Genomic DNA, 26,551 nt, shown 5'->3' on the forward strand with positions numbered 1-26,551 from the left:
GTGTGGTGACTTCACAGAGCACACCACTGGATGGCAGTGTCATGCCAGAAACACTCACTTACCTAGAGTGTGTTCATTGCACTACAACCATTGACATGTAAACTCACCCTTACTAAACTGTTGGACCTTTAGCTTAACACCAAATTTTGACACTTTGAACATTTGGTATTTTTTGCCTCAGCAAGCACCCTGTGCAATTCAGTATAATGGAAGCTCCTGTATTTTGAATTTTTATCATTTAAACCGTGAGAGACTTTATCAAGAGCGACGTGGCTAAGAAGGTGTAGCACTCACTTGTGCTGCTGGCGGCACAATGTTGGAGCACAGATACAGAGCAGCACGACTGTCAGGAAGAAAGAAAATGTTCTCCAAGATGATGGCTCCCAGCAGATTTAATCTTCAAGCGCTAAGAAAACGGTTTCTTAAAGAAACTAACCTGTCCTGCTGAATGCTCCCTACTAATATCAGCTTTGATAAAACTTTTTGCTGCTGTCAGTTAACTCTTGTTGCACTCGGATAAAAGCAACAACAGAATTCTAATAGATTTTGGTGAGGGGGAGGGGACTGCGCTTGCACATCTGGCTTGTTTTACCCATCATATCCACATCTGAATTTGCCACACGTTCATTGCTGGTGATGAGAAAGTGATTATCTCCAAGGAGTTCTCTTCTGCAAATCTAATTCGCAACGTGGATGGCGTCTGATCTGTGCTTAATATGGTGTGGATGATGGATTGCTGAAAGTTTATGGTAACTTCAGTCAGAGTGGCAGCATTTTTTTTTTTTTTCAGGAACATGATTGAAACAGTGAGTACAGTTTTAAAAGATGGAGACGGGAAAGCTACAGAAACAAATCACTTAGTCAGTTTTAGTGAATTATGCTGATGTCCAGCTTGAAAAATGACTTTTCAGTCAGGGCCGTGCTATATTTTTTAAAAACTGATGTAGTAATTCTTTCCTTTTTCCCTCAGTGTAAGTTGCTTACCAAATGTTCAGCATCATGTACAGTCAACTCCACTGAAAACAGGATCCAAACATTCAGCAGCAATACACAAAGGAACTATATGCACAGGTGAGCCAATCACATGACTTCCCATCAAAAAGAGACTATATACCGTATATCATCATCTATGGCAGTAAGCAGATCTTAAAGATCTAACACAGAAAAACAGCTAAAGAGTAATACAAACAACCTCAACATCTGTAAAGCTCGCAGGTGCTACCCCCTTTGTTCAATCCAAAGAAAACCTGAAAAATAACATTTAACTTTTCATGCTAAGCTAACTTTAGCACTAAAGCTGGCTTTGTGTTCAACCTACAAGCAAGGGTGGTATAATCTTCTCATCTGACACAAAAGCAAATAAATGAAGCAAATAAACATTTCAAACAACTCCTTTTATCGAGGCCCTCCAGTGAAAAAACTGCAATGTTTGACATGTAAACACATTTACTCAAAGTTCAGCCTGACAGAAGCTCCACTAGTAGCCAAAATAAACTTTTGTACCTAGCTGTACATATTGAGTGCGAAGGTGGTGGTGTGGCAGTTTTACTTATAACAACATAGAATCAGACACCGGTAAAGTTATAAGCAGTATGCCAAGATCATAGTGTCTTTGACAACCATGCATTGTTATTGCAACCATCACAGTAAAACACAAAATCACTTTAACTTCAGGGATATCAGTCTGTCCAGTTGGGAAACAAACTGCTGTGAATCCATTTCATCTGCTTTGGTACACTTTATCAAAGAGGGGGAGATCCCCAAGGCCTGATCCACCTGGGATTAAATAAGGGATTAGACCCAGGATAGTTCATGAAGTTCAGAAATATATATACACGCTATTGCACTAATGGTTATTTGAAATGCAGTGAAAGTAATGAAAAAGTGTGATATTATAAATCAGAAATCAGCGGGGCCACCATGTAAAGATAAATGGATGTAGGTGGAGTAGTGCATCAAGAGTGTTCTCAGCAGGCACTGAGGGGGGTATAGTTTGTAAAATGGTATAAACGTGATGTTTTGGCAATGCTATTACTCTGGTTCTTGCTGTGAGCAAACGGATCATCTGAAAGAAATGATTATACCAAAGGTGAGAAGTGCATTTATAAAACGAGGCAACAAGAAGACAACCCTCAAAAAGGAATGGTATTGCAAGTGGAGGCCACAAACCACTGCTATCTTTTTCTCCCTCCAGGCTGATTTTTCTCTAGTTTTGCTGGCAGGAACCAGGTTGTCCTCCAGGACCACATCTATACGTGCCATTTCAAGGAGGTTTGCTGTGTCTCCCAGCACAGTCTCAAGAGTGTGGACAAGATCCCAGGAGATGGGCTTTTACACAGGCCTGTTGAAAGGCACCAACCCAGAAACAGGACCCCATCTGCTCCTTTGTGCATGTTTCTAACCAAACTGTTAGAATCAGACACCATGAAGGTGGCATGAGGGTGTGATATCTTTCAGTGGGACCTGTGCTTACAGCCAGCACCATGTAGCTCAATTGGCATTCACCAAGGATATGCCTCCCCAGACCATCGCTGAGCCACTGCCAAACTAGTCATGCTGGGTGATGTTGCAGGCAGCATAATGTCTTGCCACGGTGTCTCCAGACTCTGTCGTGTATGTCACACATGCTAATTGTGAAGCTGCTGTCATGCCAGTGGTGGATCTGCCAGTACTGGTGTTCTCTGGTGAATCTGAAAAAAGGATGCCACACTCAAGGAGTGTGATTCTAAAGGTTTGGTTGGAAACATGCACGAGTAGCCTGTTGGAGGTCATTTTACAGCACTGTAGCAGGACTCCTCCTGCTCCCCTCATGCAAAGGAGCAGATAATGGTCCTGCTGGTCCCTGTTTGACTCTCCTCGTCTCACAGTAATGAACTGACTTTCTGTTACACTGCGATGATCAAGTGAGCTAAAATCTTCCCTTATTTAATTTCATTAATTTTGTGGTAAGTGTAAGTTGCTTTATTATAACAATACTTTGAACACACTGAATTGATTCTATTTAGTCCTTTAAATAAACGTCAGTTTGTGCTATTAAGACAATATGACACACATTAAAGACACCAATCAGAATCAGAATCGCATTTATTGGCCATATGCACAGACGCATACAAGGAATTTGGTTCTGGTAGATGGTGACTCTCAAGCACAGCAATGTATATCTCAACAATGTAAGCAACACAATTCACCCACACACACACATGCGCGTGTGGATATATACAGCTACACATGCATACACATACATACACATACATATACAAGCTGTGTAAACCAACCATAAACCATTCACTTTATTATTGTGCAGAACAACCTACAGTCAGTGCATATGAACCACTACTTATAGAAGAAAAACAGGCTGAATTTATTACAAAAACCTTCCTGTTTTGTGACTAGCTATCAGGAATACTAAATCTGAACGAGAGGCGGTAAGGCTGTTTGCTGGGTAGCGTGAGAAGCGTCTGATAGGATGAAAGGTATTTGCATAAAATATGTCTAGGGGTCATGCTAATCCAGGTGCAAGAAATGGGCTTTGAAAAGTGCTTCATCTGATAATTACATCAAAAGAAGTGACAACACGTAAATACCATAGACAGATATATGGATGATAAGCCTGGCTCGAAATTTTGCCAGGCACTTTTGTGTACCTTATAAAAAAAATGTTTATTTCTACACCTTTCAAACAGGAAATGTAATTTAGAAATGTGAAATGTCAATAAATTTGTTGATTAATTTATATATTAAGTTGATTTCAAACTGCTGATGCAAAGCAGGAAACACAACAAAGAGCAACTTTGAAAGACTTCACTAGGTTGCGGTTACAGTCTTTGTCACTCACAATCACATTTATAAACCCTATCAGACCCTCAGATACATTCGCTAACTGTGTGCGTAACCTGTAAAAAAGACAGCATCAGCAACATGCCACACATACTTAACTCAGAGAAAGTCTTTGCAGTGGATGCACACGCTCCACCTGCTGTTATGCCTGGTTTGAGGCACAGTGTGGTGCTAAAAGACTGGAAAGGAAGCTGAAAAAAAAAAGAAAAACCAGGAGCCTCTCAATCCATCACCAGGATTTCATAAACCTCGCAAAACTGAAAATTATGACGAGTACACTTCATCCTTAAAGCCCATGAATATGGACACATGCCCATTAACGCTGATGTCTGACAAGCAGAACTGACAGCATGAATTCATTCTTACTTGAGTGCCTAAAAAAGCATCGAGGGATAGCGGAGCGGGCTAAGGTGTTCCCTTGAATTTTTAAGCTGCTGGCTCTTGTTGAAAATGGATTATAGCCAATATCATTATGATCCATAAGCTTATCATATTTGGCTAATAGACTTGAGCTTGTTAAGCTATTACTACTCCAAGGTGCTTTGAGGACAGGAAGAGGTGCTACCTGTGCTGACTGTTGACATTCAAATGTAGAAGGGAAATGATTAGGAGTTAAGGATGATTTATTGAAGAATTAAGGTGCTGACTTTGAATTAACCTTTGAGATTTTGGCAGCAACTAAACCACGGTGGGACCCAGAGTGCGTCACTGCGCCTTAGGCCAAAATGCTCCTTAAAGAGGTGAGTCAGCTGAACTAATGGCTCTTTAATGGCCAGTGGTTAAACCTTGTTTTGTTTTTGTGTTCTGTCTATAACGTGAACGAAAGGCAACGCATGTCTTTGACATTTTAAGATAATGTTATGTATACATTTTGTTTTCGCTGAGTAATTTCCTCCTGGGGCGTGTTCAACATAGTTTTTAATTAAAATCTGAAATAAGTGAGACAATTGTTGTGCAGTCTTCCACATGCATGCACAACATAACTAACTCTCATGCCTGCCGCGTATTATTTAAGCTTAGGTAGAATACCAATCATTAACGTGACCAAGTTACAGGGTGTTAGTCTCACTTAATGATCTCTTTCCTTTAGAAGACACTGCATTAGCTGTGCAACAGATACAAAGACGGGTTATACTGAACAGGCAGGCTTCACAGTCAATCAGTAAAGATGGAGTGTTAAAGGGCAGCTTTTGCATCCTGCTGCTGTTTATGAGGTTGTGTGATCGGCAACAAGGTGACACTTCCCAAAGGTTATGCTGCACTGACCTTTACTGTGCTAATGTCACGCATGGTGGCAAAGATGACCACAGGTTAGTGAAGCCATCACATTAGCGAAAGGTCATGATCTCAATCGCTGTCAATATGTGCTTTAAAGCTACTGATTTCTGATCTTCTCTCCCTTTTTTAGGTGAATTTGAAGAGACGGATCAGCTAAATTTGGCACCAATTACACACAAAATGTAGAATTGTCACTATACAGAAAAGTTCACTGGAATGTTTTTCTATTCATCTATGAGACGCGGCTTCACCTTTTCTCTGACGTCCCCATTAACTCTGACCACAAAGACACGGGGTTCTCCAATCATTTACAGCAGATATGACCCATAAATGTCATGCTCAACTTCACTTCACGCCTTACCTGTACATGTAAGGTCAGGCTCCAGTAAGTTATTATAAAAGCGAATACGGCTCTGCACAACCAGCCATTTTGACCCCCAGACTTCTTTTAGAAGGGCACGTCACAGCACAAAGTGTTTAGAGGGTTTTATATTAAGAGCTTTCACTGAATGGTGCATTCGAAAAAAATTTAAGAGACCCAAGCCTGGAGTCATGCTGAGCTGTGAGATGTTCTTCTACATCTATGCAAACAAACACAAACATAGCTTAGTTAGGCTAGTGATTACAGCTTGATTTGGCTGTCGCCTAAAAGTAAAGAAAAGTACAAGTTTAAATTAACAACAACTATTACATCTATTCTTGAAGTAAAACTTACTAGAAAGTAAGAGACTAAGTTGGCATGTGGAAGTTCTACTGCCCCTTCCATTAGTGCTTTGAGTTAAATTGAATATTTAAAGCACGGCTCTGCAACTTTTACTCAGAGTAGGCCTCAAAATCTAATAAATAATAAGTTTGGTTTCCCTACATTTCCCAATTTTCTCTTGCATTCACTACCTTAATAGCAAAAGTAGGGAAAAGTCATAAATATTAGGCAACTGACTCAGAAATAAAAGCTACATCTAGTTAATATTAATATTAGCTTACTATAGCTAGGGTTGATATGTCAGACGAGACTACTTTGCAGACTGCAGGGAGCAAACTTGTGTGGTAGTTCTTGGCTAACTTCTCTTTGTAATAGTGATATTTTCTCTTTTCAAAGCTACATAGCTTAGCCTTAAATCTTTATCATGCATTGAATTCTGAGTGATCTAAGTGATGCTAGCGATAGAGTTTAAAGACAAGCAGGAAAACAGTCTATTAGCGATTAGCGATGACAGACAAAATAACTTTTAGCAACCCAGATTGGGCAGGTACAGAGGTTCAGCTTTTCTCAACTTTGAGGCCAATGGTTGAACTGACTACCAGTGGGAGTGAATGGTACTGCTCCTTATGGTTTCTGGGGCAGTACCATTCACTCTCACTGGGGCAAAAATGCTTTGTTGATGTCAAAGGTCAAAGAAAAATGTCTGGACTGGTTTGAGCTAACAGCAAGCTAGCAGAACACAGAAAACTATTTGTTACAACCAAAGGAGAACATCTCTGAATGTAAAACTCATTAAACCTTGAAGTTGATGGGCCACAGTAGTAGAAGATTCCAGTGCGCCATAAATAACATGAAAGCATAAATCCATCCTGCTTTGCATCAACAGCTTAGGCTAGTGGTGGTGATGGTGCTGGTGTAATGGTGTGGGGGATATTTTCTTGGCACATCTTGAATCTCTAAGTGTGTCTTTTGACATTTCTCTCTCCACTCACCCCAAATTGCCCCTTCCTGTGTCTGGTTCTGCAACCGGAGATTTCTTCCTGTTAAAAGGAAGTTTTTCCTTCTCACTGTCACCAAAGTGATTGCTTGTCTGATTGTAGGATCTTTACCTTACAATATAAAGCTCCTTGAGTCAACTGTTGTCGTGATTTGGCCCAATATAAACAAAATGGGACTAAATTGAAAGCTCCTCTCAAATGGGTTTCTTGAACATGACAATAGGTTCACCGTACTCAGATGGCTGTCGCAGTCACCAGTAAAAAGGGAGTCCAACCCGGTACCAGCAACCTAATAATGTGGTTGCTGCGTGTATGAGGGGGAGGTAAATGCATTAGAGGGTTACCTGTGTAACAGGAGGCTGAAATACCCACCAACCATCAGCTACAAAGCAAAGCGCAAATTGCTTTAAATGTGGATGGGGCTTTGCAGTGAGAAAAACCTGATGGCTTTGGTAGACTTTGATCAGTTTGTTGCCTCAGACGAAAGGGTCACCACAAATTTATGCAAATATGATCAGAGTGAACATTTTTTTTCCTGAGCGCCCACCCACAGGCCACGTGGGGGTCAAACAATTGTTGGATGAATCACATGTTTTGGCTTTCGCGGTCAACAGATCTCGAGGTTATATATGCGCTGCCCTCCACCGTTAAAACATTAAATGAAGAAATATGTGTTGGGAGCATGGTTTTCCATTTATCTGACAGTGTTTCAGAGACTCGTGGAATCAAAGCAGAAAACATGGTGGGGCAACACATCACAATGCGCTTTATGTTCGCGCTTCCTTTAATTTGTCGTACGTCTGTATCTATAAAGAGAAAGTTAAAGGAGCGGGATTTCATTTAGGAATCCGCTGCTGTATTTACTGTTGGATGTTCTGGATCAGTGAGAATGAAAAGAAACAGTGATGCAGCAGTAATGGCAGCAGCGGTTTGTTTTTCATTCATCATGGTGTAAAGACATGTATTGAAAACGATTTTGGAAATAATGTTCGCAGAGAGGACAGTGAGTGAGAGTTATGTCAGCAAATCCCTCGCTTTATGCCATGCAAAATCTCATATCTCCAAGGTGAGGCAAAGCTAGATGATCTGTGAAAAAGGCTACATCTGTTTTATACAGCAACTTCCCACACATTACGGCTGTCTAAAGCCACAGCAAAAACAATCTCCGAAGCCATTAACGGAAATTGTGTAAGCACACACAACTGCTTTTTCCATAAATGTGAAGAGAAATATGAAATCAAGCGTGAAAAGTAAGAGTCGCATTTCTGGAGAATTATTGTGACTCAAATTGAAATGGCGTGGAGTCGGGGGGTGGGGAGGATACAAAGCAGGCAAACAGTGTGGCATGTGGAAAGGTCGATAAGTCACTAAAACATTCTAGTTATGAGTCATCACTCGTTTTGTACATTGACCCTTGCCCAAACTCTGTGTGCACTGTGCTCAGCAGCTCTGCTTGCATTACTGTAAAGCCTTGACACCCCACTGGAAGCATGTACAGTAACTTTACAGTACACGTTGTTCCATAGCTTGTTTCTCCACCGGCTCCTGTTAAAAAAAAAAAATGCTACAGATGAAATGCTGACATCTTCCTGAGCAAACAACCTGTCAGAGAAAAACATACTGCCAAACAACAAGGAAGGATCTTTACCTGGAGGGAGAACTCCACACCCCACAGACTCTTGAACTGATCAGAATGAAGAAACAAACACAATTTGTGGCTGGTTGTTTACAGCAACAGGAAAAAGTGAAGCACACCAACAATGATTGATACTGTCTTGTGTAATAATCCAAGCAGCAGGAAAGAATTTAAATATATACTTGGTCGTGTTTTTTTTTCTTCCAATGATCTGTGCATCAGAATAACAACACAGCATCTATATAGTGCCGTAAACAAAGGTTTTTTTTGCATATTTATCAACCTCACATTTCAGATCATCAGCCAAATTTTAATATTTAAAGACAAAAAAGCTCAGTGAGCCGAGTTAGTAACATTAGATTCTTATTCATTTTAATTTTAATCAAGTAGTAATAGCTGTAGATTGGATATATTACTTTTCTTTCTGATTTATCAATGAGCTCAGTTCGCCATCACATTCAGAGTAGACCTACAGCTAAAGAGAATTTGTTTGGATTCCATTGGAGAGGCAACCTCATTCAGTGTCACTGTGAACCACGCAGCAATAATATCTAATGAGTTTAGGTTGCAGGTAAATGACTACCCCTGGGCCTGTCTTTGAATATGGAGGTGCATTAAAGTAGAATAACAGAGGAAGGAGAATTAAAAAGTTATTACTTCTTTTTTTTTTAAATCATATTCTTCAAGTCATGGAGAATAATGCATCAGTTAGTATGCTGTTTTCAGCTCAACTTTTACCACAAGATTTAAGTTGACTTGGCATTTGAGTGATGAAGTACATGAGCCATATTGTCAATTTGTTTGAATTTCTAGAGCGTTTTGGCAGCTTGTTGACTGATGAATGTTCTCCTCTGAATCACAAATATCCTCCTTGGTTTTTAAAGCTGTCCTGACTTATTGGTACCAGTAAGACAAGAGGGGAAAACAATGTCTGCTCTTATTACAGAGGGTGTTTGTTCATGAAACACCAGTGTCTTCATTTGCATCCTTGGTAACCTCTGTGCGCTCTATGTCTAATGGAAAAAAGAAAAACAAATCAAGACCTAGAAATGCCAAGCAGTTTGATTTCTTTCAGTCTGGGAATAGCTAAAAATACACATCCCTTCCAATCATTCAAATGTGAAAGTACTTTAATTCTTTGGGCATTCTGACCCTTTTAAAGTCATGCCATAGTATCTCAATCAGATTTTGACCTATTTTGCTTCTCAACACTGCTTCACCTTCTATATTGAACCAACTGTTATTCTACTTATGATCCTAAAGGCACTAATTCGATGCTTTTGCCCTGATCCCACTGAATGATGCCCAGGCAAACCCTGGAGGTACTTTTTTTTTTTTTTTTACCACGTAAATCATTCTGATTGATTGATTTTTTCTGTGTGAATATGTTAGTCAGTTCCTAACTGTCATGGTCCTGGGCCATGTTGGCCCAGTGTTCTTAGTTTTCTGGTATGTTTGTATTTTGTTCCTTGCTTAGGCCATGTTTTCTGAGTTGCCCTGTTGTGTTGTTCCCTAAGTGTTTTCCCTTCATGGCTTTTACCCCCTGTGTGCCCCTCTGTGTATCTGTGAGCCCTCGTCTCTCCTTATGTTTTATTCCATGTTTCCCCAGCCCATTATGTCTGTGTTTTCCCCGTGCTCTCTCTCCTCCTGTCTGAACCTCTGTGCACTTCCTGTTTACTTTGTGACTCTCACGCCCGTACATGTCATGTTCAGTTCACCCCGCCCTGTCTCGTTATGATTATCAGTGTCACCTGTGTTCCCCGTGTGTTCCCACTTCCCTCGTTAACCCTCTGTGTATTTCTGTCTGCGTCTCCCTCTGTTCAGCGTGACGTCGTCCCTCATGCCGTGTGTGGATCTCCCTGTGTCTCTCTGTGAGTTCTTAGTTTGGTTTCCCAGTTTAGTTTAAGTTTGTATATTTGGTTCTGCCGGCAAATAAAGCTGAGTTTTGAGTTCATCCCCTCGTGCCTGTGAGTCCTGCATTTTGGGTCCTACTCCTGCCTGCCGCACGGCGATTCGTGACAGTACGACGTCACCACAACATGGACCCAGCGGATTCATCCCGGGAACGTGACCTCTCCCGCATCCACCGCCTGATCGAGCGGGTTTCCCTCACTAAGGACGCTAAGACCATGGCAGTTGGGATTAACGCTATAGGAGCGATCCTGGAGGGGAATCCTCATTTGCGCACACTAAAGGGATTTATGGGCTTCATGGACCAGCTGCATGAAGCCCAGGAGGTGCTACAGGCTCGGGAGCTTGCAGCCTTTGTCCGCGCCCAGTATTCTTCGCCGAAGCCGCCGCATCGGCATCGGCCGCAACACAAGGAGCTCTCCGCGGAGTCGGCCGCCGTACAGCAGCAATTGCAACAGGGGAAAGGCGTTTCTGCACCGCGGCCACAGAGCTCCACTTCTTGCCGCTCAGGGCTTAATTCACCTGCCTCCTGCTTGGCGGCGATGTGGTCGCAGGACGAGGACGTCTCTTCTCCATCGTCACCAGTTTCTCCTGTCGCCTCAGCCCCTGCCGCCAGGAGGAAGCGGCGCCACCGCCGTCGTTCCTCACTACAACCGGAGCCCAATCACTCGTCAGAACAGCAGGCAATGAGTAGTGAGGTGAAGGCGGTTTTTTCCATGGACATTCACCCCGGCCCAGTAGAAAGAAAAGACTCCCTGACTAATTATGTTGATGCTTTTTCCGCTGAAGAATCAGAATGCATGGGCAAAACTCTGATTGTGCACCCTCTGTTGGAGCCTGCTAAGAACTCTTCTGTCGATACAGAGTTAACCCCGGACAGTTTGAATTCAGTTTTGACATGTACTGCTGAATCTATGAATGACGCTGTGGGTTCGCAACCCAAGAATGGGGAGGGGGACTTAACGGGCTGTTTCTGCCCTGTTCTCTTAGAGCAGAGAAGCCTAAGCAGAACTGCTTCTTCTGAACTCGTTCAGCTAGTTAAACCGAGCCCTAGAGGCTTAGGGGAGCCTATACCACCCCCTGCATCACGCTCACTACAAACTCCTCCTCAACCGTTAGCCCATTCAGCAGCCCAGCTCGCTGTTCAGCTGCCCTCAGCTCAGTCAGCTGCCCAGTTAGCTACTCCGTTACCTGCAGCTCAATCATCTGCTCCTTCACTAGTTTCATTCTCACCACAACGGTCACTTCAGTCTTTCTCAACCCAGTCTCCTGCTGAGCAGCCAACTTTTCTCACTCGTATCAAGCAGGAAAACATGCTCAACAGGACTGTTTTCGTCCCTCGAAAGCTGGCCCGATTAGAGACATTTACTACCTCCAGGGCCTCCCCAGAGTCCGAGTTTCAACCCGCAGTTGACTCTGGACCCCTGGGGGCTAAGGAGTCAGCCGAGGACTGCACCCAACTGTTGCCTCCTGAGCCTAACCTATGTGTTGCTCAGCCCCAGTCAGCATCAACGCTGCCAGAGGCCCGTGCGCCTGCTGGTCCTGCTCTGTCCCTGCCAGAGGCCCGTGCGCCTGCTAGTCCTGCTCTGCGTTTTCCAGAGGTCCCCGGGCCTGCTGGTTCTGAAACTGTTCTTGCTGGGGGGCCCGAGGAGCCCGTCCAGCACCATGCCTTGTCTGCTGGAGGGCCCGAGGAGCCCGTCCAGCACCATGCCACGTCTGCTGGAGGGCCCGAGGAGCCCGTTCAGCTTCCTTCCACGTCAGCTGTACAGGCTGGGAAGCAGCCTGCTAGGAATGGCGTGAGCTTTCTCTCCGCCTCGGACTGCTTTCTGCTTCAGCCGTCTCTTCTGGCTGGAGGGCCCGAGGAGCCCATCCGGCCTCAAGCCACGTCCGCTGGAGGGTCCGAGGGGCCCGTTCAGCCTCCTGTCTCCGCTGGAGGGTCCGAGGGGCCCGTCCAGCCTCACGCCTCGTCAGCTGGAGGGTCCGAGGGGCCCGTTCAGCCTCCTGTCTCCGCTGGAGGGTCCGAGGGGCCCGTTCAGCCTCCTGTCTCCGCTGGAGGGTCCGAGGGGCCCGTTCAGCCTCACGCCGCATCAGCTGGAGGGCCCGAGGAGCCTGTCCAGCCGCCACCTGCAACCGCCTCGTCGACGCCTGGGCCAGCCTCAGCCTCTGCAGCTGCTACGCCTGGGCCGGCCTCAGCCTCTGCAGCTGCTACGCCTGGGCCGGCCTCAGCCTCTGCAGCTGCTACGCCTGGGCCGGCCTCAGCCTCTGCAGCGCCGTCTGGTCCGGCCTCAGCCTCCGAGTCTTCGTCCTCGTCTGGTCCGGCCCCCGAGTCTTCGTCCTCGTCTGGTCCGGCCCCCGAGTCTTCGTCCTCGTCTGGTCCGGCCCCCGAGTCTTCGTCCTCGTCTGGTCCGGCCCCCGAGTCTTCGTCCTCGTCTGGTCCGGCCTCCGAGCCTTCGTCTGCTGCAGCCTCCTCCGAGCCTTCGTCTGCTGCAGCCTCCTCCGAGCCTTCGTCTGCTGCAGCCTCCTCCGAGCCTTCGTCTGGTCCAGCATCCTCACCAGCTGCTTCGTCTGGTCCAGCATCCTCACCAGCTGCTTCGTCTGGTCCAGCATCCTCACCAGCTGCTTCGTCTGGTCCAGCATCCTCATCAGCTGCTTCGTCTGGTCCTGTGCCCACCAGGCCATGGCCAGCACGCCTGAGACTGGAGGGCCGCCGCTGCCTTCCGCGCGGTCGGCCCCCTGAACTGCTCCGTCGTCTCCTTCGCCGCCGCCGCTGCCTTCCGCGCGGTCGGCCCCCTGAACTGCACCGTCATCGCCTGAGTGGCCGCCGTCGCCTTCCGCACGGCCGGCCCCCGGACCCTCTTCTCCTGGGTGGCCGCCGTCGCCTTCCGCACGGTCGGCCCCCGGACCAGCGCTGTCATCGTCGCCGCCGCCTCCCGCGCGGTTGGCCTCCTGAACTGCTCCGTCGTCTCCTTCGCCGCCGCCGTTGCCTTGCGCACGGCCGGCCTCCTGAACTGTTTCCACGTCGCCGCCGTTGCCTTGCGCACGGCCGGCCTCCTGAACTGTTTCCACGTCGCCGCCGTTGCCTTGCGCACGGCCGGCCCCCTGAACTGCTCTGTGTTTGGGTTATTTTCTTGGGCTCCGGTGTTTGCTGTGCTCTTTTGTTTTCTGTTCCGGGCCCTCCGTCCTGGGCCCCCGCCGCCCGCCCTGGGTTGTTTTCTGTTTGGTTTTGTTTTTCTGTGTTTGGGCTGTCTGGAGCCAGCCCTTGAGGGGGGGGTACTGTCATGGTCCTGGGCCATGTTGGCCCAGTGTTCTTAGTTTTCTGGTATGTTTGTATTTTGTTCCTTGCTTAGGCCATGTTTTCTGAGTTGCCCTGTTGTGTTGTTCCCTAAGTGTTTTCCCTTCATGGCTTTTACCCCCTGTGTGCCCCTCTGTGTATCTGTGAGCCCTCGTCTCTCCTTATGTTTTATTCCATGTTTCCCCAGCCCATTATGTCTGTGTTTTCCCTGTGCTCTCTCTCCTCCTGTCTGAACCTCTGTGCACTTCCTGTTTACTTTGTGACTCTCACGCCCGTACATGTCATGTTCAGTTCACCCCGCCCTGTCTCGTTATGATTATCAGTGTCACCTGTGTTCCCCGTGTGTTCCCACTTCCCTCGTTAACCCTCTGTGTATTTCTGTCTGCGTCTCCCTCTGTTCAGCGTGACGTCGTCCCTCATGCCGTGTGTGGATCTCCCTGTGTCTCTCTGTGAGTTCTTAGTTTGGTTTCCCAGTTTAGTTTAAGTTTGTATATTTGGTTCTGCCGGCAAATAAAGCTGAGTTTTGAGTTCATCCCCTCGTGCCTGTGAGTCCTGCATTTTGGGTCCTACTCCTGCCTGCCGCACGGCGATTCGTGACACTAATGATGACACACCAATTATTTCAGTTTCCGTTTTTATTAGTGTTTTTTTTTTTTTTTTTTTTTTTTTACAAAAACACACATGCTTTAAGGTCCTTGCAGAGTCAAAAACACAGAATTCTGCCAGTGATGTTTTAAATGGATTTAATCAGTGAACATTTGTCATGCATCCTAAGTCATTTTAAAGAAAAACTCATTATCTGGATTGAGAACTTTCTATGATTTTATTGAGCCAAGGCCTCAAGCTTACACTGGGGTTTTTTCCAGCCTTGTGTGAAGCGGTTTGGAGGTTGAGGTGGGCATCTGACCAGGATGCCTTCTGGGCAACTCCTGGGTGAGATGTTTTGGCCATCTAATGGAGGCCCTTGGGCAGGCCCAGGAGATGCTGGAGAGATTAGGTACTTTTTAAATGACTAAAAACTACATCATGCCAGATTTATACACCAGATTTATATGATACCAGATGGTGAGGGAGTTTTTAAGTATAACGTGGATTGTACTGCAGTTTATTTTGCTATAATATTTGCTTCTCAGCTTTTAGATGCATCCCTACTCCAACATAGCTGAATCATATGGCTTGATTACCGCTTCAGCATGCCATCAAGTTTGGCAAAGGCCCAATAACAAGTGTTACGTCCCTCTGCAGCTTCTAATCGTCTCAGTGTTTTCAGCTGGTGCTAATTGGCCACACCTAGTCAGGTGTGGATAAAAGCATACCTGAGGCAAGCTTTCCGGCAGTGCACTAGTCTTTGCCTTGGTGCCCCCAGCCATTTTAGCCAACCTGGTTTTCCATTTTAGGATGAAACCTCTTCTCACCCACACTCTGTTGTTCGTCTCCTTTTTTTTTATGTTGCGGCTTTTGAGCCGGGTCGTAACAACAAGCCATTCTATTGATTCAGATGTGTTGTAACTAGGATGCATCTAAAAGCTGCAGGACAGTAGCTCTTGAGGACAGGACTTGGACACCCCTGCTTTACACTAACTGTAAACACTTGGTGTGAAGGTGCAAGTATCATCAGCTTTTACAACTGATGTAAGCTAACTCTGACCAGTCACACACTGTTCTTTACTTTAAACCTGCTACAGTACAGCAAAGCTAAGCTGCAGAGTATTTTCATGCAGCCTTTAAATAACACAAAGTTAGCATAGCTCAGTTTGTTTCCCAGAATTTACAATATGAAAGAAAAAAATAAGTACACATCTGAATATCTTAAAAAAACATGAGGATGTAGTACAGTACAGTAACTCAGTATTTGTACTTAGTTACTTCCACCCTTTCCATATATGTAGCATGTTAGTAGGATGAGGCTTAATGTATGAATACAGTGTTTTTATTCATGACACAAAAGGATGCATTAGAAGAAATTTGGAGTTCGATATTTTGCCAAAGGACACTTCATAATGGAGAATGATAGTACCGGGAATCCAGCCACAGACTACAATTAGTTGACCGACTTCCCAAGTGGAGCTGCACTGGTACAGAGGGGGACCAGTCTTCCTTGTGGAGTGGGTCTTCCTGTTTTGAATGCTCCGTCAAGCATTCCTTCTCTTGGGAGATTTTGTACAGGGTGGCAGACAGAATTTGAGGCAAAGTACAGTAAATGCCTGCTTGTTAATGGCAAACCAATTTTCTACCACTAAAATGTGCACATTTTGACATTTAAAATGATTCTTTTTCGAGAGGAAGGATATTTTTTAGGTTACTGAGTGTCAAAAAGTGTTTGTGTTACATCCGAGGCAATACTTTTTTAAAACGACACCCGTGATACTTTTTATAATTATATCTCAGTTAATTTTGGTATATTTTAATTAATAAAGTTTTAAGAGTTGGATACGGAAGAGAGTTATAGCCATGTCGACGCTATTATGCAATGGTAATGTAGACAGAATAATTGAGAACACTTATATTTGCTGCTGGTCTTGAAGATTTAATTTTTAATGGGTGTAATATTTTACAGAAATGATAATCACTTTCCACTCTGTGCATTGGTTACTGTAACCAGTGCCTGCCAACCGGTATAGGATAGCTTATGAGTCATTTATGACCCTTTGTGGTTTTCTGCTGTAATAGCACTTTGTGTGGAGTGCTGAGATGAGGACAAACTGTATATTTAGTGTTCGGCCCAGTCTCTCGCAGTGTGATTAATGAGCAAGCAGACAGACAACCAGGGTGCATTCTAATCACCCACAAGGACAAAGACTGATAGAGAGAGACAGAGGGTGTGAAGAAATGCCTGCTTACTAATGGCTTTAGCTGCCTGCAATCTACGGGATATTTGACTGAATTTGTTAATGGAAATGCACTCTAATGATAAAAAAATGTCATTCTTGTACATTTGCCTAATAATATGCCCTTGGAACATCGTAATGAGTCATTTTTTTTCTTTTCCTCCTTTTTTGTTTTTCATGGCTGATGCAAATCTTGACCTTGTACATTTTAGTTTGACACAGAATAACAATGATAATAAGCTTTACTAAGTTTTTATCTGCGTTAGAATTTTGTAGGGAATAGAATATGTGGTTATATCACAGTTTAAGATGGTAACATGTCCCTGAAAGCATGACAAAGCTAAAAAGTGAACTTTGGACTGAGATTTTTCAGTTTTTGCATTGCGTCCTTTTATACCTTGTACTGTTAGGCCTAGAAGATTTTGAACAGTGACAGCTTTTGTTTGTCATTCTGTGCATGAAAACAATAGATATTAATTCAGACCATCAAGATGTGACTGACCTTCAGACTTTCAGCTTTAGGTCAAAGGGTTTAACAAATGTATATTAATTGTTCAGGAATGAACCAGTGCATATTGTTTTGGTTTGGGTCAATTTTGTATCTGGGTTAAGAATTCACACATAACAAATGTCTAAATGATTTTTGAACACAGTAATTTAAAAAATGTAAATAGCTTATCTGATAACAAATGGAAATAAATTAATGCTAAATTAATATTTCAGAGAGCAGAGAGTGCATTTCATGCTTTACAAAATCACTTTAAACAAGTTGCAGTAAATTCTGCAGCAACTTACAGCAACAAATATCTTGCTGTAACTGCAATTACAGTAAAGTTGCAACTGGAATTTACAGTATTTTCCAGTATGTATTTATTTTTACAGTTATTTGCTGCTTAAACCTTTTGCACTGATACGTTTGAATTACAGAATGACACATGTCAACCATGTGATTTCATTATATTTTAAAGTTGGCATGAGTACTATACTTACTCAATACTTATTGATCACAAAACTGGCTTAGTGCAAACAAGCCTGGAATAAATTGTCCTCACTGACCACTCAAAGAGCTTTTAATGAGTCACACTTTAACCATACATTTATACCGCATTTGTTTCTGTACACTTAAAGCATTATATCTACAGCATATTCATATAGTAATGCCTTTGCACTGTTGGAGGAAACCAAAGGACATGTACAGCCATCTAGGCCCCTATTTTTAAAGGCTCAAAGGTAATTGAATTAACCCATTAACGCCTAGTTTACATACATACTTTGCCAGTTTTTGGGACTTCAACTGAATTTGTGAATTTTCCCCCCTGAAAAACCTAAATAAATTGCACAATACATTTTTAAGCAATTAAAAAAACAGATAAGCAAATATGATACAAATTAAATGTCATATATGGAAATTGAAATGTGATTTATTAAAAAAATAGTGTTTAAATAAACACTATTTTCAAAATATTTGAATTTTCTGGCAATTATGTCATGATTCAGGCTTTAAAGGGATAACTAACATAATTTTAAATATCCACATTGTTTTTAAATTCTTGGATGAAAATCCTTCGCAGTCAGTGATTGCCTGAAGGCTCTGACCCATGGACATCACCAAATGCTGTGTTTCCTCCCCTGAGATGTTCTGCTAGGTCTTTACTGCAGCCGCCTTCAGTTACTGCTTGTTTGTGGATCTCTCTGCCTTCAGTTTTGTCCTCAGTAACTGAAAAACATGCTCTGTTGGGCTGAGATCAGGTGTCTGAATTGGCCATTGAAGAATCTCTCTGTGCCTTACTCTTACTTTTGCAGTATGCTTTGAGTCATCATCCATTTGCACCATTAAGCCCTGTCTTATCTGTTTTCGAGCGTTTGGCTGAGTATGAATAGAGCGCATACCCTAAGTATAGTTAATTGTGTTTTCCCTTTGTCCTTAATTTTTAATGTGTACTGGGCTGATTGATTACTTCAGCACAGTTAAGAAAATAAAAAAAGAGCTTCCATCAATCACATTTTGAAAAGCTGCAGTAGGGAGCCAACAGAAGGCAATGCATTTGACCATTTTTGAAAAAGTGTTTCAAATTAATGCGCACATTTGGGAACCCAGTGGAAGCCAAAGGCATATATATCCAGTTTCTGCTCCCTTGATTTCCAACATATTTTGCCTCCAAGATAAATATTCAACTATCAGTCGCAATTCGGTGAAGCCAACCAGCAAATCAAACACAAAATGCATCCATTAGCAGTAATCTGCAGGGTAAATGTAAAATACAGCAAGAAGTGTACGAAATCAAGTTGAAATTGGTGGCCTCTTACTTACAGTGAAGAATTTGCCCCCCAAAAATGTACTTTCAAATATAATTTACACGAGGAAAATATGAAATAAAAGCACCGGAAAGTAGTACAGCAGTGCAAATGGAAAACATGAGCGCCATCAAACACCATCACGCTGGTTTAACAAAAGCAGAAAGAACAACAACAAGGACATGGTAGTGATTTATATGTTTGTCCATTTCCTCCAGCTTCTAACTTAAAACCCAAAGACCAGAGAAACGTCCCCATTTATGTGTGTTATTTGGCAATTCCACAGACTTAGTTTATCTATTATGAAATCATCTGTTCTAAAAAAATATGAAAAATTATGACTCATTTAGTGGCAAACAAATTAAATCTACATTTGCTTTCTAATATTTAGTATATTAAAAAGAATTACTGTTATTTGTTTCTCATGTTATTAGAAGCAACGGACAATTAGAAATCAGTTTATAGTTTCTGTGCCTACCCCATCACTCCTGATTTCTCCCAATAAAAACGGAGCGTCCATGTGTGGGATGTATTGCTGAAAGTCACCATAGATTTGGGTGATGTATCTGCTGTCACTTTGTGAATTAACGGTCTGACCTTTTCTTCCTATTTCAGAAGCATCATGGCCCAAGCTGGTAAGAAAGATGGATACACAGAGGATGAAATCTGTCACAAGGAAAGAAATTGGGCAGGCGGACTCGACATTGTTGTTCTACAACATATAAACTACTCTCAAATGTGAAACTAGCACATGTTATCAGACAAAAATGTAATATACTGAGATGGAACCAGAAAATTGACTTTAAGTGATCCAGGGGAAAACAGAATAGAAAGAGGAAAGAAACATTAAGAGTGTGAAGAGAAAAAAACAGAGTGAAAGGAAGATGGGTTTCACAGCAGAGGAGAAATCGACTTCTTTGCTCATTTGTGCTCTTTGTCTGAGCTGTTACACAATAGATCAGGCCAAAATGTGGATTGATTAAACTGTCACTGCCAGTGTTATCCCCCTTTTGAATGAATTTAATATTTGATTCAGTTTGTTATTCATGCTCGGGGTTCTTTGCAATGCCATTTGGCTCCACTGTCACTGTCAATTCATCTCGCACTGCCCTCACTGTCATTAGCTGAATCCAATACTGAAGAACAAGCTTTTCTGGTAAGCACAATTATTCCGGTTTATAAGCGTATTTTTATACTTTCTTCCTTTTTTGCATTATTTGAAGATATTTTCAGAGTGAAATAAAGTCACTCTTTTGGCCTTCTTCCCGAAGAAGTATATATTTGTAAAAAATTGACTTAACTTGCACTTTTAAGGCTAATTTATTCTTCTACTCAGTTTTTCACCCACTTTTTACTCTGTTTATTTGAGCTGTCATAGGCATTCCTACAGAAGAAAATTACACATTAAAAGAAAACAGTGTGAAATGATCATCAATTGCACATCAGCTGCAAAAGCTGTTAGCATGAAAACTTTATAACAATAAGCAGCCTTTAGAAGCCATGTGAATAACTGCATTTAAAATGGAAAATGAACGGAGTGGAGCTTTGTAACATGTTATTAATATCCTGTAACCACCAGTTTCTAGCGAGAAGTGTGTTTTCTGCAAGTAGAAGGTTGCAAATTGGTTGCCAGGCAGTATTTAATATAGCACTGAAATGCTCTTTCTGGTCACTTTGGTTGCTAGAGGGGTGCCCATCTTTTGCATGTAAGACATCAACGTGTCCCTAAAAACTAGCTAACTACTTGCCAAGTGTGAGTGAAAATATGAAATATGATACACAAACTGAAAAGTGAGACTGTTGACATTCAAAGTAAAAGTTGAGCCTTTTGACATATGCTGGGTGCAGGAGTAAGGAACAACCTCTACTCTGAAGACAGGCATTCTTTGTTTCTAGTTTGCATCACAGTTTTTCAAATTTGACTCCAGCTTTGAGAGTGAATGGTGAGTATTTGCAGACACTCTGCATCTTCCATACAAACTATTGGTGATTACGGCAGAGATCAAAGCAATACAAGGAAGTTTTTGGCAAAGAAACGTCCTAAAACCACCTGCCAACCGGTCAGGGAATAAACATTTTTGCTCCCAATGAGGTTGCCAGGTCTCTATCTATGTGACTAAAGCCTACATTAAGCAATGCTACTTAAGCAATCTCAGTCCTGGTCCAGAGGCTGGTATGTATGAAGTGGTGGTGTACTACCTCCACCCCTTCAATCTAATTACATGGATTTTGACAGTGTGGGTTTTATTAGACATAGGAACAAATGAGTGATGTAATACACAATCGAATTTCCCAGAGGAACCCACCCGAGGGATTAATAAAGTTCTATCTTATCTCTTATCTTATCTTAATAGTTTAGTGGAGGGATGTGTTCCATTTATCATAATAATCAATCAAAGAGTGAATAATCAAGTATTACACAGACATATATACACACAAATAGGCTACTTGGGAAAGAAATACTGTAGCATCTGTAATGGTTCATCTGCCACTGAGTGAGCTGTGATGAAAGTTTGTACAAACATTTATGTTCCTTTGAAATGAATTGTGAGAAACTTTAACTGTTTGTATGTTTGACTTCTAGGTCCATAAACACTGTGATTGTGGTCAAATATCAGTGTTGGCTGTACTTTTGTGGTTATTACTAATTTAGCACATTTTAACAGGCTAAAATAGTATGGCCTAAAGATATCATTTAAAATGGGTTCTTTGCTCAGTTATCTTTTATGCGTAGACACAACACTGGTTCATCCCGTAGGTGCCTTTTTTATGCTTGAATGACTCATAGGTCAGTGTTAAGTGGTTTAACAAACAAAAGATAACATCCCTGGGCAAATGGTCAGCTACAAGGGCTGGACTGAAAATGAATGAAAAGCAGCCAAAGAAAAACAAAGTCTGGCTCCTCGGAAGGACAATATGAAGAAATGAAGAATGGCTCAAGAGTTTTGCACATGGCTGTATCATAAATTTAAATAGGATTTTAAATGGGGAACTTTTATTTGTACTTTAAGCTAAGTAAAGTATCTGGACACTTCTTGTACCATTTTTTTTTTATCCCAAACTTGTACAAGTGTTACAAACTAACTCAAACCTGAAATCATCTTGTTTTATGAGAGCCAGTCTTTCAAATTCCAGCAACCCAGTTTCAAAGCAAATCTGTCTTTCACTGCCAGAGGAAGCTGTGAATATTTTTTTACAGCTGAATTCTCTTGGCTATATTTCCAGAAAGTTATGTTCTATTATTTTTTTCCCATCACAACCATCCAAGGACATATATTTACTGCCTGTAGCAGCAAACAAAGGGCTACATCATCACATACTGTAGTCGAGTCAAGCCCCATCGACAGCAAAGGAGAATATTATTTATGTAAGAATATCACAAGACCTTGTCTGTTTTAGTTCAGTAGTAAGATAAATAATTTACATTTATGAAAAATTAGAGGTGGTATGTTCTAAAATCCATCCACTGTATTGGCTCCAACTAATGAAATATAAATTATTTGAGTTTTGTATGGTGACTCCAGTGTTACACAGGAAGGATAACCTGTAATAACCCAAGCGTGAGTGAAAACTACACAAAAACACCAACAGATAAATCCTAAAGCTGGTAACTTTTTGGATTTTTAGAGGATCAGGAAAAAGAAACCAAACCCTAAAATATCCTGTGGATGTGCACACATCAGAGATATGGAATCTTTACTTTCTGATGAATAATTAATGTGTTTTGATCGTTGCATGCTGTGGGCTTCTTGCCTAGTGGGGAGTGCTGAACTCGTTTATTGCATTGGATTCGTATTTGCGCATGTGTACGTGTTCGTGTGCGGCTTTTTTGTTCTCTAGTGGATTTCTACACCGAGCTGGAGGGACTTGGATATGTAAAGCCCAAAGGACTTGGATGTGTAAAAGATGCAAGCACACGCTGTGCTCGTCTCTTGGCACCTGAATTCTTTGGCATGAGCATATGTACGTTGGAACGGATGCTTGGCTCCAGCCTGCTGAGAGGTGAACTGCATCCTGGGATGGCTAAGGGCTGAGAGAATCTGCCGGTTTGTGTAGCCATGGCAGCTGTGGCGGCGAAGGTAAGAGGTAAGGGTGCTGTCTCTTCAGATGACCTCTATTTGCCACGGTGCAAAGCACGGATGCCAGTTGTCGTCATGGTATCCGCCGAGAAACTTCCCCAGTCAGTTAACAGCCGGAGGGGTGGAACCGTTCAACAACATGAGCCGCACTGAGAGGCTGAGGAGTAGCTGTGAAACCTCCACCAAAATACAAACTGCATCAGGCTGCCTAAACAAGATATGACACATGCCTCATTCCCTTATGCCAGCCCATGACAAGTGATCAGGCAATCTCATAACTCATGCAGTGCTGGAGTAGTTGGCGCACACATTTAAATACATCTCCATATACAGTGGCTCTGCTTCATTATTTCAGCATTTTAAACTGCGATAGCTTTGATTGTCACACTCTACCTATTCCTAATGTAAAAGAAATGCCCTTACAAGCTACCTCCATCAGCTAGGAGGCAAAATACACACTGATGATGTTACCCAAAGTATTTGGGGATGCATGAGTTGCAACCTGGAATTTCAAATGTGATCTAATAAAGTGCAATTCATATTTGATGAGGTAATAAAACACTTTTTTCACTCAGCAGCGAGCGCGAGAGAGAGATGGGTGGGGATCAGTGTGTTTTGTATGCGTTTCACCCTGCATTTCACATTTGGATTTCAAGGCTCCGCGGCACCCAGACACACAGGTGCATGCACAGAAACGAGCCCACACATGCCTGGTGTTTATGCAGCTCACAGTAGCTGTGCAAGCAGATTCTCTCTCTTGTCCCTTATTTTGGGTACTTTTCTCTTTCACGTAACAAACATGTCCTCCAAAGTGTGCTAATCAACACGTTATAGCTTGCAAAAGGTTTCTATACATATGCAGCACTGCAATAGAGTCAGATTGAATAACAGAACCTAAACAAATCTAATTTGTTCCTCACATCGTACCAGCCTTGTTTTCATGCTGGTGCCCTTACACATGTCACCGCGTACAATTTTAATGACATTTGACTAGACAGTTGGCATCACTAATGCATGTTTTTTTTTTTAAATAATGTGGTCCAGGTTCCATTTTTTTCTTGGTGCCTTACACACACAGAGAGAGGATAACACTTTAACAAGTTTCAGAAGCAAACGCCACGTTGCATTATTTAGTGGAAGTTGAGAGTCATTTCTGTGGGAGGAAAATCAGAGCTGCTTGGAATAATCTGTGAGGTTCTTCTAGTAGCACTTTCATAAAGACACTTAAGTCAATTGTTTTGGCTTTGGGACTGTTTTGCAGGGCTTAGCTGATAGCAGCATCTTCTTCCACAGCTTCAGTCTTTTTTGTGTGGAAATGCATAGAACTGTGTTCTGGATTTGACAGTGGATTCACACTGATGCGCAAGAAATATGACTCGTTTTTAATAAATATGGTTGGGAAGATTGTTTATTTCCCCTTAACATTAATGTTGGATATGTCCATGTGGTTTTAAATCATTTCAGCTGGGATGCTTGGTTTATTGTGCAGACTTATCAACTACATTTGTATTAGTATAATTTGCTTACTGAAGATGTATTTTTATGTAATTTTATTTGTTTTTGACCTGCCCAGGGACTGCAGATGGAAATTAACTAGTAGCTCAATGTGGTACAATACATCTTTTCTCTTAGGAGGTTAATGTTTTTTTGTTAGTGCATGGTCTCTGACAAAGTGAAAATGAATTAAAATGAAAATCAAGTGGTGCCACGTTTGTAAGAAAAATACATTCATGGGTTGCGCAGCAGAGGTGAGTATGTGGGCTGCATCCATGAAAAACTTGCCAGATCTCCTTTGACAGTGCCAAACAGCTTATTCTGCTGTTGACTCTTATTTGGTGCTGTTTGCTAGATTGGATGATTGAAGTCTGAAGAAACTTGGCATATTAGCACCTTAACAGATAACATGGACCTCAGTAGCTTGTAGTAGAACCATATACTGCCACTACAGCCTGGTACCTCATCTTCATGATCGTCACCAGCTTGGCCCACAAGTGATGTGGGATAGCATCCCATTCTGGGTTGGTTGGTTACCCTGGCACGAACAGCATGCCCAACCCGATCCTACAAGTGTTCAGTAGGGTTGAGGTCAGGACTGCAGGCCAGTCCATCCCAATCCCATTTGATTGTTGTGCCTAGGTTTTCCTACGTGGAGGTTGGCCAGGAGGCTGTCGTGATAGTCTTCAACATTACTCAGCTCCCTCTTTAGTGACTCTTTTCCATAAACATGACTCCAGCTCCACCACTTTGGATGGCAGCTGGTGAGGGGAGTCCTTGTTAAGCTGTGAAGCCTCTGTGAGTTTGGCATAGGGCCACATAAACCCTTCTCCACCGACATTAGGTTCTGGATGGAGTGCCCCTTCAGTCCACAGTGGGTGTCCTGGAGAACAAAACAAGGACTACCGTCATCAACTGTACTCTAAGATGATAAGTCGGATGAGTGACTCATTGGAGGGGCTGTTAAAAATATCAAGGACTTAGAAGTAGATTTAAAGTTTAGTTTATGAAAGATGAGATGAGTTGTTAGTAGAAGATCTTATTGCTTTCAGCTGTTGTTTCTCCCTGTTTCCATCTTCATGCCAAACTAATTGATTATATATTTATAGGTGTATATTTATCACATAATGTTAAAATGTAAATATATACGGTACTCTGAGGGAACTGGAAGACTATCCTTTACTTTCATGCGGTGATGCAGTGATATGAAGTGCAGGTTACTGAGGACAGAACATTTACTTTCAGATACATGTCCATGAAAAGGAAATAGCCAGAGATTGTCTTCTAAGAGGAAGCTGTGCCAAAGCGATTTCATAATATTTATACCCGGGTTGCTTATCACCCAGAAAATGTCGAGAAGTATTAATATGTAACATCTTGCAGGCCTCTTCAGGACACTTGCCATAGCTCCGGAGACGGAGAGAGCTGGGTGTTATCGAGGCTTGGCAGTGTGACTTGGTGATGGTATCAGCCATGTTGACTGGATTCCATTAGGCAATGCCCACATCTATGTCTACTGAACATATTGGCTCACACTGCAGGGAACACAGCGAGTGATAGGCCTGCAGTCATGACATATGAGCTATCATCCACCATCCAGGAAGGCATATCGGTACATACACATAGTCTACTGCAGACCTGATGCTGCACTGCAGAGATTATGGAAGTCTCTCTCTTCCTCTTATATAAATCATACTTTGGTCAAAAAGCAGCAGTTAGGATGATGGGAATATTCTTCAGAGCTTTCTTTCCCCCTTTTTAAACACCCTGACTTCTTTCCCAGATGCCCACATTTCTCAACACTAATAGGATGAGTCTTCCCCCCCCCCCCCCCCCCCCCCCCCCCCCCCCTTGCCTTTGTATACACAGAGCTGCTGATTTAAGCAGCAGATTTGCATTGCAAAGACAGTAATAGAAAAATTCAAAAAACAGAACAGGGGTATAATGAGACAGCAGATAAAGGATAAGTAATGAGAGACAGTTCCCTGTTAAATGCACTGGTCCTTGGAGGTCAGAGATTCAAGTGAGACTGCGCTAAGCTGTGCATCTGCATCCATGCTGTTGTTTTAATGAGTCCCAGACTTACATAGCCATCAGCAATTAAATGAAAATCAATGAGATTCTAGTCACCTACTGTAGTATGAGTGGCTGAAATCTCTTACATGTGCAAAGAATATTAATAAATATCAAGGGAAATTGT

At 42.6% G+C, this 26,551-nt stretch overlaps 1 protein-coding gene across 1 annotated transcript in view; it reads right to left on the reverse strand.

Moving 5' to 3' along the window:
* Positions 1 to 26,551, reverse strand: part of impa2 (inositol monophosphatase 2) — a 201,350-nt gene that overhangs the window by 120,704 nt on the left and 54,095 nt on the right. The gene's annotated exons all lie outside the window — the stretch shown is intronic.

Source organism: Maylandia zebra, linkage group LG9, assembly GCF_041146795.1.
Source record: "Maylandia zebra isolate NMK-2024a linkage group LG9, Mzebra_GT3a, whole genome shotgun sequence".
Classification (NCBI taxonomy): Eukaryota; Metazoa; Chordata; class Actinopteri; order Cichliformes; family Cichlidae; genus Maylandia; species Maylandia zebra.